Genomic DNA, 14,950 nt, shown 5'->3' with positions numbered 1-14,950 from the left:
GCAATGACAGAATTAAAAAAATGCAGTTTTGAGAATATTTTTACTTGCATGTCTGCTGTAATATGTAGGACTTGAAAATTAATTGTTTAATTAGGATGCAGTTTAAGCACGTTTTTAACTGCACTGACCCACAACATAAATATATTTTGGTTGAACATAGGATTTCCTTGAACAATTTTAAATCCCCGCAATCACAAGTATGCAGCAACTGCAGTCTCAAATTGTTCATTTAATGTTAATCACAGCCATTGTAATGCAGAGCCAACCGGCTCTAAGGGACATGACCTTATCACAGTGGACAGATGGCAAAAAATTTTCAAGCCGTGTTAAACCTTTTTCTTAACACTTTTTTGTTCTTAACATATTTATTGCTGACATCATATATCAGTGTTATAGCTTCTGTTCAGGTGAATACAATCAGTTGGGAGTAATAGGTTCAGGTCTGAGAACCTTTCAGCCACTGCTTCTTGAGCTGTTTCTGTAAACTCACCTCCTGGAAGAAACAAGAGGCGGGGGTGGGGGCGTGGGGGGGGGGGGTGGGGGTGTGTGGGGTGTGGCGGAAATAAGAAAGGGAGGGAGAAAGGCTTTTGGAAACCCTTCAGCTTGGCTTAATTCCCATGCATAGAGGAGAATAAATTAATACAGACACCGTGTTTTCCTGGCTTGGATGTCATCTTTTCTCATGATTGGAAAGATGATCAGTGGCAGCACAGGGTGTGTGGAAGAGAGAGAGGGAAGCAGAAAATGCAAGAGGAAAAATACATTTGGAAATGTTATAACTCAGCTCTAACAGTATCTGTTAAATGCCTTCTGCATTTGTAAGAGAGCTGTTTCCCTGCATTAGCCCTGAACCTCTGCTGCTCCTCTGATGTCTGTCATCCAGCTAAAAGAACTGAATATGGTTTGAAGACAGTAGAAAACATGCCTTAATAAACTCATTTGCAATTGTATGACTTTAAGAATGCTCTGTGTAACCGTGCAAGTTACAAGCTTCTTTTATGTGTGTCAAATTTTCTACTTTCTTGCTTTTTTCCATATTTTGCATCTGTCCTTCAAGAAGAGAATAACATGGACACCTCTCCCACTATATTTTTGGGAAGACGAATTATCCTTGCCTAGCTCTAATTCAACATGTCCGGGAAGGGCTTTCTGGGTGCAATAGCACTTTCCTCTTCTGTAGGCAGGTATCTTCATGATATGGCAAAAGATTTTTTTAAAGACATTATGTATTTTCTCTGTGCCAAAAACCAGCTCAGCTGCAACTACTTTTATTTCCTACTGGGTAAATATCTTGGCTGAGGGGACCTGGTATACATTAGACATATGTTCCACATGAGAAATATGAATTTCAGTAGGAAAAAATAAGAACATCCCACCCAGAGTGTAATCACTCAGAGGGCCTCAGAGCAGATTTCCTGGGAAGAGGGTGGAAGGAGGTGTGAGAATTGCTTCTCTCAGCAGCAAGGAGCACTCATCCCTGATAAAGTAGCATCCCTGCGAAGTTGTGTGGCTGCAGATGTGTCAAACTGCAAGTGCACAGCACGTGTCCTGGGCTAAGAGGCTCCCTGTAATTAAGTTGTACGCTCAATTAAACCTAATGCCCCAATAACTTTGAAAGATGCAAAGGGCCCATGGATGTGGGAAGAAACAAAACCCTCAGGCTCCCTTTACTTGCCAATAAACCTACCGTAAATGCTCATGACTAGAGGTCCATATTTTTGTATATAGCTGAAAAGCAGCATTTCCATGAGCTTTAGCAGTGACAAGCTGGTTCCTTTTGGCTTTGGATTAGGTCCTGAGGACTCTAGATAGTGCTCCTGTGCCGCTTGGGGAAAGAGGCAGGAGGCTTTTGTTCTTGGCTATGTTTTGGGAGTCAGGGACCAACTTTTAAGCTAAGTTCTAAGCATCTTTTAGTTCTTTTAAGGCCTTTAAAAAATAGACAGGGAAAAAGTTAAATAGTCAACATTAATACCAGTTAGAAAGCATCATTCCAAGCTCTTTCGCTGAGGGTTCCTGGAGAATTTGCTGGGCTGATTCTGTTAAACAGGTGAGATTTTCTCACTTTATCTTTAGTCCTCTAGCAATTAAGAAAATTGACATGTGGCTGGCTACAGAGAGAACCAAAGCACCTGCTTCAAAGTAAAAGCTTAATAATTAGACAGGTGCACCTACTGAATACATTAGCTGTAAAGAGAAGCTTACCTAAAGAACTTAAATCAGTTTGAGATGTTTATGTTTAGTGGAGTTGAACCTCACCCAAAAAGAGCTCCAAGGTTGTCTTATCTTTTTGGCAAGTAACTCTGCCTTCTCCCTTCCTTGCCCCAAACCCTGTGCTTATGGGGCTCATCACAAATTGACCCATCAGCTGATGCTGGCTCTGGTGATGTAAGGGTACCAACACAGACATTGTCAGTATTTGTTGTTTTCTCATGCTGTATCTGTCTCTTTGTTTTCTCTCTGCGTCTCCTCTGTTTAGAAGACATATTGTAAGAAACAAGGCTTGTCCTTTTATTGTGTTTGCAAAGACTTCCCGGGAAATCTGAGCATACATTTGAATAAAGACCCGACTGCTCTGCTGTATTTATTACTGCCTCTGTTGGTTTGTTTTCCTCAGACAAGTCATCGTTGGGTATGGAAAGTAGGAATCATTCATCACCCCCAATAAAACACAGCAAGTAAATGAAAATAACATTCAGACAGACAGCAGAGCAAAGCCAGAGCCTTGGCAGAGAGGTTTCATCTTGGAGGAGAAATCAGTGACCCGGGACATGGAGGACAGGGTGGGGGTGAGAGGAGGAGGAGACTGGTTTCTCAGGGCAGGCTTTGGGATGTGGTGTGACAGTTATTAGCCAGAAAACACAGCTGAATGCAAAGTGGCAAGGCAGGCTGGGGAACAACAACTGAAGGAAAAGGTGCTGGTGAGTGAACTGGAAAGATGAAATGTGTACCTGGCTGGAATGGGTAATAAAGCACACTGCCTTCGGCTTGGCAGTGGACACCGCCAGCTTATCAAAACCAACATATTCTCATGTAGCAGAAGGTGGTACAGTAACTACATGATTGCTGAGCAGACGATGTAAAACTGTATAGAAACTTTCCTATTGTACTAAAGGCAGCAGGAGACAGGGATGATCGCTGGCCTTGCTGAAAGAGAAGAGACTGACAGAGTCATCTTGGCTTACACAAAGTAAGGTATGCAGGAAATGGGAATTTCGCAGAGAAGCATTTTCTTTTTCATTATTTATTTACTTTATTTTAAAAGAGATTTTGACAGCTAAGTGCAAGCTATTCTGACAGATGACAACTATCCAAATGGTTTTTATAAAAATTAAAGCCAACAAAACTCTATAGCAATTATAGAATGAAGCACTTACAGTAACTTTTATACTAAGAAATAATTTCAAACACGTATATCCCCAGTCAGGATTTTATGGGTAAAATTGTAAGTGTATGAAAATCTTCCTAGCCTCTTTTAAAACAGCAGTATCAACCGTAATAATTTAAATGTCCTAAACGAAAACACACAGTCAGCCAGAAGTTCCATAACTGCAAGTCATCCACAACTTCTATACCTTGTCCTAGACTGTGGTTAAGATTGGAGAGGCGTTGTTCTCTCCTTGGCTTTGATTTCCTAGAAGGGAATCAAATAGAAAACACAAATAGAAAATTTTATTTTTCCTTGGTGAGATACTTTCTCAACCAGATGTATGAAGCAGATAAATTCCATTGGATTTGTTAAACAGAAACAAGTGCTTGATAACCATTAGTATTGAAAAAGATCAAAAGATTCAAGAATCCAGATTGAAGAGCAGCCTGATTGTTGGAGGTTCATTTACTAGAAATTAACCTGACTTTGACCCTAGCCACAGACAGAGATCTAAACCAAAGCCAATTATTAGCATATACATGTATATGTTGTAGAAATAAATATGCACAATTTACTTACAAAATTACAAATTACTGCAACCTGCAGTGCCAGGAACTCCTTACCAAATACACTGACCAGCCAATACAAAACAGCACTAATTACCAAGTGGTGATTGCCTGTGATTTCATGACATGATTAATGAGCTTGATTTTCCACTGTGTGATTATTGATTGAAACTGTGTCTGGGAAGTTTGTATGGATTTAGTACTTCAGCTACTCAAACATAGACAAAGATACATATGAGATATGGAAAAAAAATATGTTTGGCACATTAAAGTCAATGGCTTGCTGTTCAGCTCATGTGCAAAAAATTACACGGCTGATACTGAGCACAGAGGGGCGTTTGTTGCAATGGAGTGGCCTGCAAAAACTGCTGGCTGCTGAACGCTTCCAAAAGATAAGAAAGATCTTTCAAATCCTTCAAACCTGCTATGCAGTTACTGAGGATTTACAGGATATGTTTTTCATCTTTTGCAGAATAAGGTTTTACAATAGAGATGAAATTGGATTGGACCAGCAGCTGGCTCCGTCAGGCATACAAGCTGAATTAAAAAAGAGGAAAAGAAAAAAAAGTCTCCATAAGATAAGCCAGATGCTTGGCAATCCAGGCTTGTGTCAGAGTAGAAATATATGGCTGATTTCTCCACATGTTTTTTGATTTATTAAGTAAAATTGCTTGTGGAATAAAGACAAGTGAGAAACGGTGATATGAAAACACAAGTTATCTAAACATTTAAAAAAAGAGCACACCAGAAAAGATCACTTGTACTGGCACCACACACAGCCCAGAGGAAGAGAAGCTGTAAATAGCCAAGAAAAAAGTGTTGAAAAATGGATATGCAGCTGACTTTTTTTTTAAAAAAAATCATATATACGTTGCAAAAAGACAAAGAAGCCACGCCAGTGAGATTTCTACAGAAGAGAGAAGCTGAAAAAGAGGTGGCAAAGAGATAAAAGATGCTGCAGATGTTGTAAACAGTGAACTGGGTGGAAAGAGACAAGAGAAGGGCATCAGAGAATTGAAAGGAATAAAAAATGTAGGAGTAGAGGAAAGAAACATTAGAAAAGCATTGTGTTCTGTGTGTCATTAGGAGTTTCATCAGCTCTCAGGAAACGAGTTCACTTTGATGCAGCCCACACCACTACTTGTATAATGGGTAAAAGAAGTAAAGGGAAGGGAAAAAAAAAAAAATAGATGTTCAATCAGCAAGAGCTATATAAAGGGTACTGCATTTGAGGTAATGGTAAATGGAGAGAGGAGATGTCTGAGCTGTAAAAAAGAGGATGTTTAAAGAGAAAATCAGCAACCACATTTTGCTAGTCAACAAAGACTGGTTCAAGGCCCAGGAGAGACATTTTGGACTGGACACTGATAGAAACTGTCTCATTTCCTAGCAAGAGAAAAGTACTGAATAGTAGAAAACGTGAGTAATGCACATTGTGGAGTGTCTGGGAGGGATGTGATGGAATATAAACAACCGAATACAGGATACCAGGGCATGACAGTGATGTTGATCACATCCTTGCAAAAAACATGTCTGTATAGCTCTGCACTTCCATAATGATCCACAGCCGGTACGAAAGGGAGAGGAAAATGGTCTTTTTATGACAGTCACTACCTCTTGTATGGGGGATCTTAAGCAAAAACCGGGTGTGACTGGTTTCTATGCTACCTCCCAACACCTGAAAAAAGTTCTTTCAGGAAAAAAAAACACACCACAAAACATAAAAGAAGCTGCCATAGCCAAATGCTGCTCAGCTCTGCCAGCTGATAAATAGCCTTTGATGTGGACTCTAGCAGAGGACCCAGCAGCATCAATCTACTTCTGATAGCTTCTCCCTTTAAGTGTGGAAGCAAATGATACACCCGGGTAGATAGTAGTAGTATTTCACCCCATCTGTTATATGTAAGTTCATGGCCATCTTGATAAAACTATCCCCTGCATTTAATATTGCACTAACAAAACCTCCCTACCAAAAGGTCATTGTGTTTAATTGTCTTATTTGTAGTTATAACAGGAAAATCCAATACAAATTATGTATTTGCAAATAAAATGCTTCAGCTCAACAGTTTTATTTAGCACAAGGATGAATTCTTGACTTGTGAAATAATGCAGATAGATCAGTGATGAAGTTATAGTGGTAAACTCTTTTTCAGAGTGGCCTTTCCCCACTAGTACAAAATCATTTTTCTTTAGCATATTGTTTATGCCACTTATTTACATCTACAGTAAATGTTAAATTTTTTTTACATATTTTCAACTTGTTAAATTTTTTCTCTTTTGTTTTCCATATCTCTGCTTTTTCCCTTCATCCCCTCTGCCATCCAATTACATTACTTACATAAATTTTCAGACATAATTTGTCTAATCTGCAGGAAAGAAGGTACTTTGGAAGAAGAGGCAGAAACGCTTGTTATCAAACAAGTACCACAGCAGGTGGAAGTTGATCTGTGAGTAATGGACCCAATGAAACTAATGGGCGTATGTCCTTTGTCTCCTTTGCCATTTGTCCAGCAATAATCAAGTTCTTCCTCTGTTTCAAGTGATTCAATCTCTTATTTCCCTTAGTACTTCTAAACCTCATTGTAAGTGAGTACCATCAGGTTCTTCTTGTCTTCCCAAAATCTCCCAGTGTGTTATGCACATCTATCTCTTCCCCAGCCCCCTCTGACTCTGTGTAATGCCTTTGATTCTGTGTAACAGTCTTTGTACATAAGTAACACTCTTTTTACATAATTCTGATTAATTTCTCTTCACAATGCCTAAGCTTATCCCCTTTCCTCTGTCTATATATTTTTTTGGCTTACACCTGGGAAAAAGTCAGAATATACTGCAGGCAACCTGCAAAAATGTGTATCTGTTGATTTGCCATCAGCTAATAACATCCCAATTTAAATGGATGAAACCCAGGATTTTTTTCTACCTTTTCTTCCATAGCAGCATTCAGTATTTTCTTTCCTTCACCCAGCTGTATAAGAACTTGGTATCTTTCAGAATTCAGCCTTTCTTTCAGATTTCATTGAATCTGACAAGATGATGAAAGATTATTAAAAGAAGTTAAATTTACTGACATCTGGACAGGCAAAATGAGACTACGACTGTGGGAAATCTTCTCCTTTAGGAAACCAGGCTAAAAAACTGTCACCTCAGAAATGCAAGGCCTGACTTTTCTGGGTAGCTGGAGGTTTCTTCCAGAGATGAAGCACATTGTCATGATGGGGTCATGCTAATGCAACACTGGGAGGAGTGGCTGATGCACCAGATGGTTCTGCCTCCTTTCAGAGAGGCCTCAACAGGCTGGAGAAATGCATCCGGGGAATCTTGTGAAGTTCACCAAAGGGAATTACCAACTCCTGCATCGGGGGATTATTTTCCTCTGCAGAAAAGGATATGAGGGTCCTGGTGGGTGGCAAAATGAACAGGAACCATCAATATGCCTTTGTAGCAAAAGATCTCCAGCAGTCTCCTGGGCAACATGAGGACCATAAGAAAATAAAATTTGCTGTAAGTTCTATGGAGCTGCCAAGAAAACTAGAAAATACTGAGAAAATTTAATTCCCAAAATCATCAAATAGCAAACACAGCCTTGGGAGTAAGGGTCCTTCCCAGCGAAAGGATTAGTTCCATAGAGCTAGAATATATATCTTGTCACAGTTCACTTAACATATTTCTGAAGAAGTCTGCTCCTACAAAGAAAAATAATTAGGAAATAATTTCAGCTTTTAATAAAATTTTCCCTCCCATCGTACATCTGTGCTCTCAAATGTTTTAAATAAGCAGTTTTGGGTTTTCTCCTCACGCTGCCTTGCACATGTAGGAAGAGCTCAATGTAATGAATATTTGCTGAGACACACGAGCCTTCTTGAAACCATCTCAAAACTCACCCTGATGTAGAAATCTAAGAAGGCAACAGCTACACATTGAACTGACTGCTGTAATTGTCTTGAACAGTCTTAAGTAAGGCTTACCAGTTGTGTCCTTTTCCTCAATGGCTGACATTTAAGCTTTTGGGGCAGATCATTCTCTCTTTTTCCATACTTCAGCCAAAAGTCATTATAATGATCATTATCATAATAAGCATAATAATAGATTTTCTGCAACTCGGCATTGTATAATTTTAAGCATACCATTTGAAGGCACTCCCATTAATTTCCAAGAAGGTTGCAGTCAAAAAAATGCAAATACTGGTACGAATGAGCCCCTCTAATTGCTCTCTGTGCTCCACCATGCTTCCCCAGACCTGCTTTTCACATTAGAATTACCAGGCCCTTTCACCTTCCTCCCCTGGCAGGCAGTGGCACATTTGCTCCACCATTTCTTTCTTGCACTATTTTCTCCCTTGTTGGCTCCTGGGGTTCCTGCCTTTGTCAGAGACACAATTTATGAAGCTTTTCACATGTCAGGTTAGAGCAATGTCCTTAAGGTTAAAAGTGTTATTGGGCTGTAGCACGAGGGGTAAAAAGACCTGTTTCCCAATCTCCTTCGTTTAACTAGACATTCTTGGAAACCTCTTCATGTATCATTCTCCACTTAAAGGCTAGCTAGGAAAGGGTGCCTTGGTCTCACAAGAAACACTGGCTCTTGGTCTTCATGTGGAATATACCAGTTGAAAGGTATGTAGTGGTGACTGGCTGCTCCGCAGGATAGTAACACTGATGATTAAAGCCTGAGAGTGTGAGGACCCAAACAGTTACATTTTGATGAAGACGGGTGAGGCCACCGTGAGGCTGTAACTAACTGCATGACCTGGGGGTGCAATAGGGAACCATGGGAATCTTGTAAAAGATCCTAAAGTCCCTGTACCTCCAAAGCCAGGAAAGCAGAAGAGCCTGCTGTTTACATCCAAGGCATTTGTGCATGACTTGTATGCAGAAGAATCTTTGTACCCTTTTATATTAGAAAGGATATATATATTATGATTTTTTTCTTTATTTTTTTCTTTATTTTCTTTTTTTTTTTTAATATATTATTTTCTCTTCCCTGCTTTTATTAAGGTCCTGTGTTCTTAAATCACTACTGGAAAGGCACAGAGTTTGAGTAGGTGAGCTACAAGCAATGACGGTAACTTAGGCTTTCTCTGCTTCTCTGTGGTATTCTTGTTTGAGGAAGATTCCATGAATGATTGCAGCACTCCCTGCTCTGGTAAAGCTTTCAGGGTGGGTTCCCGCCCCCCCCCCCCCCCCCCCCCCAAATAAAGAACTATGAAATAGACTCTTGCTTTTCTGAGAAGTGGCTCCTCTGTCACTTCAGGGAGCAAAACCAGGAGGCTGGATCCATGAGAAAGTGGCAGGGAAGGAAGGAAATTTCCCTGAGGGGAAGTGGGTAAAATTACAAGTCCAGACGTTGTAAGTTTTAGTTCCTTTTGTTTTATAGGTATTGATGATTTATTTTTTGCTTTTCTGTATGTTTCCATCACAAGCCTCATTATAAGTAAATTATCCTTGCTTCTCCCTTTTAGAAGGTAAGTACCACCTCTCAGCTTCATGGTGAGAAAACATTAAGTCATTCCAGTGAGACCTGGGATGAGAACGCAGCTGGCTAATCAAACAGTTATTTTATCACTCAAGGCTTTTGGCTGGCTTGATGCAAATTGGATGCTTCAGTAGGCCACATGGCAATACCCACGTGCAGGTAAGTGATAGATTGAGACTTTCACCACTAAAGTGTCCCATATATATGGTTAGATGACAAAGATATGAGTTCTGAAGTTTGTCCTCCACAAATAATGTTTGGATGGTTTTCATCTGGAAGTGATTCATCCGAGTTTGCTTCTAAATTTAGGAAGCAGAGTAAAATGGAGCTGAAGTAAAAAAAGAAGACATCAATGTCGCGCTGTTCTTCATCTAACAATTTGGTGAGCCTTCTCCTTACAGGTCATGGTTCCCGCTGATGGATTTTGATCTTTGTGATTTTGTAGCACTGAGAATAATATCTGGAAATTGTGTTACCATAATATTTTAAATCTAAAACTCATGAAGTTTATCAGCAAGTTCTTGAAAACAAAACCAAAGCCAAAAACCCAACCAAAGAAACAAAAAACCAAAACCAAACCCTAAAACCAAACACAAACCACAAACCTAACTATCTTTGAATATCCAGATTTTGGATTTCTGATTTGAAACATCACTATGAGGTATCATTTTTTAACATTGGATGTCCTGGCCTGCATTCTGAAACAGGCAAAAACTTAATGGCTACAGGAAAAACTGAAATTCCAGGTTAACAAGTTAAATATATATAGATTCAAAAAAAATTATAACCATCTGTTTTAACCTCTCTGTATTGACATGGGCTATGGACTTTCCCTGAATTGAATATTGTGTGAATTAGAATTTAATTTTTAGGGAGAAAAATAAAACATTAAACCAAAACCACATCCAATCTCCATTAGAATTGCTGGTGATGGGATCTAAGGAACTAAATCAGCGTGCAAGTGAGTAGAAAAGGTTAGTCTTTTGCATATATTCCTCAGGCTAAATAAGAAAGAAAAATGCAATGCCTTACTAATATAGAGATGGTATAGTATGTCTTGCACAAAATACACAGTACTATATCTGAGAAAAAGGAAAACATTCCATTTTTTTACAACAGGCCATAGGCTTGGTAGCTTGCCCCTAGAGATTTAACAAATAAGGACATAGAAAGAAGCCTTGTTATAATATTTAACTTCAGATTTGAACGAAGTTGAACTATCTGGGTATCTTTCACTGAGAGGATAATTGATTTCCTCCGGGGAATATGTTAGATCTCATTTGTTTAGACTTCAGTAAAACATTTGATATGGTGCACATAGGAAATGCCAGTGATATTTGAGAAGAAAGGGATGAATATTATAATTACATGATGGATAAGGAGCTGGATACCTAGGCACCCATTAACTTTTTGAAAGCTGAACTGTATTACTGGAGAAGAGTTTTTAATGGTGTTTCCCCAAGACTAGTCAGGACAGGGATCGCTGGTTTGTTGTTTTTTTGGTGTTTGGTTTGTTTTTTTTTTTTTTTTTTTTTTTATAGTGTTTCCATTTTTTTATTTTTCTTTTAAAGGGCTTTGTTATAAAATCAATCAAATTAATAATATATGACTAAGTTTAGTAAAACAGAGGTACAATTACTCTCTAGTAACACATAAGTATAACGTCTGGATGTTATATCTTTTTTAAGAGTAAAACTAGTTTTTCAGTAAGCACTAATTAATTTGTTAATAACAACCGATTCTCTAAGGATAAAATTTAATGAAATTCCTACTGATCTTAAATATAGCCTTTACTGCCTGTGGGTCCTGGGTCATGAAAAATGTACTCTGCAGCATACCAGGGAGGCAGAAGAAAGGTTTATGCAAAAGGACAATTATAAGCTGAAAATATATATTGAAAAATGAATATATTTAGACTGAAAATAAGAATGTTTCTAGCAATAAAACCAGTGAGGTTCAGGAAACAGTTGTTCATTTAGGTTAACAAGAACAGAAATATATCCCCTTTAAAAGGGGGCTGGATTATGAAAAAGATTATAGGAGAAGGCTGCTGGAAAACTGCGTTTATGGCAATCCTTAGGGCAAGTAAGCTGGGGAAGGGGCTGGAGCAAAAGTCTTATGAAAAGAAGCTGAGAGAACTGGGGTTGTTTCACCTGGAGAAAAGGAGGCTCAAGGGGGACCTTATTGCTCTCTACAACTGCCTGACAGGAGGTTGTAGCCAGGTGGAGGTCGGTCTCTGCTCCCAGGTAACTGGTGACAGGAGAAGAGGAAATGGTTGTAAGTTGCACCAGGGGAGGTTTGGATTGGATATTAGGAAAAAATATTTCCTCCCTGAAAGGGTGGTGAAGCATTGGAACAGGCTGCCCAGGGAGGTGGTGGAATCCACCATCCCTGGAAGTGTTTAAGAAACACGTAGATGTGGTGCTTAGGGACTTGGCAGCGCTGGGTTAATGTTTGGACTTGATGATCTCAAAGGTCTTTTCCAACCTAAATGATTCTATGATTTTTAATGCCTGTGTCTTGCAGTTACTAAATTCTAAAATGTGTATAAAGAGGCTTATTTCTAGAGGACTCTTCTACACTGATTTACATCATGAGAGCTTCCCCATTATAATTACCCTGCCCCCGCCACTGCTGGAAATAAATTTCCACAGAGACATCCTATAGCTAATGGGGTCTCTGATCTTTTGCTGTGTGCTGGGTAGCCTTTGGCAAGCCGTCCACTCTGGGTACTTTCAGTAGAGGCAAGAAAAAGGCAGGTGTTTTTGTATTCTTTTGAGATTAGAAAGGTTTGGAGATCATAGGTGATTTTGCTCTCAATTCAAGGTAGCTTTACTGCCTCTGAAGCATGGTTTAATTATTCAAATGTGCCTTAAACAAAACCAAACTTTAGGCTTGGAGCTAATGTATGTATAAGCATAAATTATTACCTGCTTATTTCCTTACTGCTTGTTTGCAATAGTAATTCAAATTACTATAGTCAAAATTATTTCAATAAATATAACAAATTATGGAAGTAATTATTACAGCATGTATTTCAGAACAAGCTTTATTTACAAAGGACACAGCATTGATTAAAACAGCTTGAATTATGCTAACTACAACACTGAACTCTCTTTACAAAACATCTGAGAAGCACAGTAATTTCAGTTCAAGGGAGAGGTGGTATTACAAGAAGGCTAATGATAATCGTGTTTAAGGTCATTGGCAACTAAAGTACTTACTGTACAGGAGCCTTCTGTCAGAGACAATTATAGTGAAGGGCCTTTGAATGGGGTCGAAACACTCGGAGTGTGTTTCTGTGACAGCTTTGTTCTTACAATATTTATTCTGTTTCTAGTTTATCTGTAGCGCAGTATTAAATTTACAGTGTCACGAGCCAAGCAGTTCATGCAAAACTAAATTGACAGAATGCAATGATGTTGTAGTTATACTGCAGCCTTTCTAATAATGGCAATGCCTTGTTAGATCAAAAGCATCCCTCAGGACCTAGGAGGCAGTACCAGTAATCCTGTTCATATGGATTATGAAAGCACTGTCGGCTGCACAAAGCTGTTGGAAATAAAAATCTTCTAGGATCACATTCTTTTGTAGCTGGTCTTCAGTCCATGCTAGATATTTTTTAATTGCATCCTCTTTTCCTTTGTTGCAAATCTATTTTACTGTGGTTTACTTTTGTTTGTTGAAAAGAAAAATAGATGAGCTATTTTAACTTCACATACTCTGCTGTACCTCAGCTTCTCACAGTCTTCAAATTGTTTAATCTCACTACAAAACTTGATGGCACTGTGACTATTGCAGAGGGAAAACTGAGTCATGCAACACATCAAGGAACTTGAGTGGTGTTTCCTAAAGGGTGACAGTGTCAGTGTCCACTCTCCACCACTGTGTCTTGGGGCCATGCTGCCACCCTGTCCCAAATAATACCAGTCTTACTGGGGGTTCATCAGCCCTCTGAAGTGGCAGACGACTGAAATAACTTCAGTGCATGTAGTAAAAGCTTGTTTCACACAAAGACGGTGTTTAACCAGCCACTTGGGTCAGGGGTAACACACCACAAGGTGTGGAGTGGCACACATGACACCGATGCCTGGTAGTGGGTGCCTGGTGCTGGGGGCAGGCTCAGCGATCCCTTCCCTCCCTATTTGTTCCTATGAGCCAATGATGGACAATCAAAGTAGATCTTAAAGCTCATGGGCAGTCTTTCATGCATGCTAAACATCGGATACGATTGTTTATAATATTGGTTGTCTATCAAATTGTGTTAGTTGTCCATGGAATAATATTAGTTGTCTCAATATTGTATTATTATTTGTCTGTTAAGATTAAAAGCAGAGACAGAAAAGTGTTTTCATGGGAACCTTATTAGATGGCAGCTTTCTTTTTCCATTTTTAGAGCAGCCTTTATGCAAACCTCAGTCTTTGTAATTTTCTTGAGAAAAATTAACTCATCTGGGTCCTATCCTCTGTGAGGATTAGCTAGAATTCAAAGGGAAGATTAAAAAAAATAAATCTATCATTTTGACAACAGTTTTTTAATTAACATCTGGATTTACGGATTAAAAAGTCTTAATATTTTAATGAAAAAATAAGGAAACTCACAATAATGTTGATTCATCTTCAAATAGGTTTAGGATTAACTTTTAAACAAATAATGGAGTTGGTCAGATATTTGAAAATGCTGCTATCTTAATTTTTCTAAGTATTCTGTGCAACCTAATGTAGTTTGAATTTCTTATTCCAAGCTGTCTTATCAAATAATAATTTTCATTATTTTACCCATTTAGAGAAGAGAAAAATGTAACAGTAGATTAGGCATGGTATTTCCTTGAGTGTGTACTTGCCCACAGACTGTACCCAGAGAAGATGTGGGAAGACAGGAACCAACATAAACACCATTTCCAGAATGCAATGCAAATTTTTATTAAATTTGCCACCTACAGTATTTAGCCAGATTATAGGTTGTTCATATAAAATATGACAGGTTGGGTTAGTAATATGATATTTTTTTCATCAGGGATATTTTCAATGAAAGAAACAGCTTCATGAAAAAAATAAATTTTCATCAAAGAAACATAGTGGTAGGCATTTTGTTACAGAATCTAATGCAAACACTTACTACTTTACAGCAAACATTGATCCTCTTAAGCATATGGATATGGTGAATTATGCTACTTATTTCATTTTAAGCGACAGACAAGAAAAACAAAATTTAAAGCACATACATTACAGTGTGCATTAACCACAGACATATCAAAAATCAGCCACTCCTACTTCAGCAAATTCATACAGAGTGCCAAGAAAAAAATGTGTGGGGTTTGTTTTTTTTTTTTTTTTTTCTTGTTTTTTTTTTTTTTTTTTCTTTTCTTTTCTTTTTTCTAATGTACATAGGAGAAAACCGGCTAGGTTTGCTGTACGCTGGTAAGTGAACATAATTTCCCTATGTTTAAGTCTAGATACGTTTTATACATATGTATTAACATGGGCCATTCACATGGTTTTGAACAGATGTCAGACTTAAAAATAGTGAACACAGCCATGGGTTGAT

General features: G+C 38.5%; 1 protein-coding gene across 1 annotated transcript in view; it reads right to left on the bottom strand.

Annotated features, from left to right (window-relative positions):
- Positions 1-554: 554 nt before the first annotated feature.
- Positions 555-14,950, bottom strand: part of RIT2 (Ras like without CAAX 2) — a 246,437-nt gene continuing 232,041 nt past the window's right edge. Inside the window, exon 5 of the mRNA XM_080370921.1 lies at positions 555-14,950. This exon is cut by the window's right edge and continues 24,338 nt beyond it. The gene's annotated coding sequence lies outside the window, so the exon portion shown is untranslated.

The sequence above is a fragment of the Falco punctatus genome (assembly GCF_963210335.1).
Source record: "Falco punctatus genome assembly, chromosome: Z".
Classification (NCBI taxonomy): Eukaryota; Metazoa; Chordata; class Aves; order Falconiformes; family Falconidae; genus Falco; species Falco punctatus.
The sequence above is the reverse complement of the archived record's forward strand: the minus strand, read 5'-3'. Positions and strand labels throughout refer to the sequence as shown.